Genomic DNA, 3,670 nt, shown 5'->3' on the forward strand with positions numbered 1-3,670 from the left:
CTTCAAGTATCTTCTCTTGTATTTATCATTGTTGCTGGATGATCTCCTTGTATTTTGCAAGCTCTGACAATGCCTTCTCGATCATTGAGGGAACTCTATCATCATTGTGCAAGGCTGGAGAAGAATGGATCATGGTAGCACGATCATGGTATCAAGAATGGATCAACCTTAAGTCCAATCTAACCCGAGGAGGGGGATTAGGAGAAAATTTACAAATCTATAGATGGATGGTTAACACTTCATTGCTCGTGCAGTAAGTAGTTAAATCCAAGTAGAACCAAGTAGGAGATGGTATAATAAGTGGGGACCTTGGCAAGGAAACTTAACTAATGCCAAGGCAAAGGTGGTCGAATAGAAAAGATAAATTGGCAAATTAGAAAAAAAATATTTATGGCTTATATCAAATTCCAAACCTTTTGTGCAACAAAATGAAGATTTGGTACGCACTTAATATCTTTTACGAACACTAACTCCCCATATCCAACTTTTGCATGTAAAATAGTATTAGATGGTGTTTAGCCCAATTCTGGCATACTGGTGGCCTATAACAAAAAGGTGGATACCCCATTGATTAGAGCAACATGGAACTTGAGATTATTCCCAAGCTAGATACAAAATCATGAGCAATACAACCTAGCAGGAGCCAAATTAATATTTTAGATGGTCAATAATGCTTCCAAATACTATCTTTACTATACATTTAAAACCCCCCACAACCCCTCATCCCTCACCCTAGAAAAATGCATGCTTTTAGGCTTTCACCCCAATCTCAACAACTAGTTTATGGGATTTGAAAATTTACTAGATATGGAATAGAACTAAATTGTGAATTGGGATGTAGGAACAACACCATGGGATTCATGACACTCTTTAGATTCCATAGATATGCATTTAGATAGATTTAACCACTTACTATAAATAGCATAAAGGACTGAATGGAACCAATACATGAGGTATGATAGTGAGGCTGTTTGGTGGACACAATAAGCTATCATAAAGCATTATTGAGGAACTAAACACATGAGGATTCTTATCATTAGCTAGTGCAACATATAACACATTTAGCTAATAATATATAAAAAATTTCACTAGCATAAGAGGAAACAATAATAAAGTGGTGCAATTGTATCGACCTTTATGGCAGAAGAGAGAGTGTCCAAAAGTACTGGTTAACAAGTATTTTTTGATACATGAAGTCACATTTATGATATTTTACAATATATGCCCAATGTACATAATAGAATGATGCTAACTAGGCATAATTATACTAATTGTGAAATTTTGGAATTTGGTGAATATAAAGTTCTACTCGGACTTTTAATACAGAAAAATACACTAAGAATATTAGGAAATCCTCTTGATTGGAACTTTGGACACATCTAGAAAGATTGTTGTTGAGAAGAAACAAATTAATATCCTTGCAAGGACTTTATATTGCCAAAGTAACCTAGTGTTCTGGAGATTCTAGCATCTTTGTCAAGCTCTTCTAGTCAAGCTGGGCAGACTCACTAGTCTATTGGTATTTAAAAGTGCCCTTATAATAAAGTTGGTTGGACTCACTAGTCCTTCAGGGGTTTTTTTTTTAAATCTAAGAGCACTCAATTCCTCATGATTGTCAAGAGTCTATAATAGAAGCATGTGACTTTTAACTCTATGACTTTCTTTTAGCCAATTCACCAAATTCACCTAGGTGTTAAGACCAAACATTACACAATAAATAAAATATTGAACACATACCATCTACAAGATCTCTTCTAGTTATGACATCTATAGGCAAAACACTAAACTATAGTTGAAGTATGAAGAACAAAGAAGTAATTAAAAATACAAAGGCTTTGATTTTCTTACTTTCCCAAACATTTCAATCATCAATGTTAATCTAACTTTTCTTTGATCCCTTGGGCAGTTTTCCACCATAAAGGATCAAAGGACAATAGTAATATTGATGGGAGAGGGAGAGAAAATACAAAAGAAAGCCTTAGGAAAAGTAAAGAATAATTGAGTAAGTGAGTGTTGTGATAGAAAATAATATTGGCATTGCTAATTATGTCGGTGTTGAGGACAAACCTCTACATAGCCATGATAATTAACATCATAGTAGGGAATTTTTAATCTTTAGGTAGTAGTGCTTCTTTGTACTCACTCATGTTGGTGTTCTTGGAGTTTTTGCTTCACATAAATATCCTATTTAAATTCTATGATTTATTAAACAATTAAAAAACTATATCTTTAATCTAATTTTAAATCCATTTTATTTATTTAAAATATAAAATTTTTATTACTTTTATTGTAAAAATTACTATATAGTTTTTGACATTAATTAGTATATTGAGAATTTTAAACTATCATTATTTTAATATTTTTTAGATAAAATATATATTATTATCAGCTAATGCATTTGTAAAAAATTTAGTAGTTGTATACCAGTCTGGTGTTATACTTTTAGAATACCTTTATATTTTGTGTATGTGTGTGTGTGTGTAACTAAATATATATTAAATTATAATATTTTCTCAAGAAACATAAAATAGTGAAACTAATAAAACTTTATTACAAATAAAAATTTGCTTTAAATATTAGCATTTTTTATTTCATAGATTTTAAGAACCCATAAAAATATAAACTTGCAACATAATAACTAAATAAAGGAAAATGTCAAAGGCCAAATGTAAAGAGTAAAAATAATCATTTAATAATCAAATTTCTACTTGGATTACAATTCTCAATTTAATCAGTATTTAGTAGGAACTTTTATTTATAATAACCAAACGAAGACAAGTGTTTCTACTTATCAATTTCCTATACAAGAGTATCTAAAAGAGTGCTTGTGTGTGGAGGCTGGTAAAATGTTGCAATGCTGATCTATCTATCAAACTGCAAGAAATTGCAGAGGTGAAGGGAAGTTTCTTGCCAATTGTTACAAATGCGATGGCCTTTAGACTCTCGTTCATGATTTGAAGCTTTCTTTGATGCTCATGAACAGCAATCTTACAAGTTTGATTGGTGGCGATGTGCAGAAATTTAGTTTTTTTCCCATACAATGGTAACAACTTTGACTGTGGGCAAGCCTTTTCCCTTTTCATCCGCTTATGACCTTCTAGACCAAGTCAAATGGCTTTATACCATATGGAACAACTGGAGGTGCGTACATATTAGCTCCTGAGTTCTTGCTCTAACGTGGTGTCGTGGTGTCGTGTGCCTGGGTGCCTAGAAAGTCGAACACCTTCGCTATCACCATCGTTACCCCACAGTCCAGCAGGAGATTTAAGGCAAAGCGTCCTTTATCAACGTGCACGTCTTCAAAGGCTTTGGAATTCTTCTAGTCTCATGTGATTTTGCTTTTTCCCAGAACCACTGGAGGTTCTTGTTAATAGTATGACTCTCATCATTGTTTTTTCTTGTTTCGTTCTTTTTATTTCACAGGTGGAGTTGCTAAACTACCAGTGGATTGAAGATCGTTCATTTGGTCGGGTCGGTTCAAATTTACATGCTATGTGATGGTAATGCCTCTGGAGCAAACTATGTAAGATCTTATTTTCCTGAGCTGGATTTGTTTTTCCCTTTTCTAATCAAGTTACGGGGACAAACTGATCAGGAATCCTTGCAAACGTACAAGAAGATCCACGATGTTAGAGACAAGTCTACAGATTGCAAATACTCGGCCTACATG

This window comes from Selaginella moellendorffii, unplaced genomic scaffold, assembly GCF_000143415.4.
Source record: "Selaginella moellendorffii unplaced genomic scaffold, v1.0 SELMOscaffold_53, whole genome shotgun sequence".
NCBI classification, from domain to species: Eukaryota; Viridiplantae; Streptophyta; class Lycopodiopsida; order Selaginellales; family Selaginellaceae; genus Selaginella; species Selaginella moellendorffii.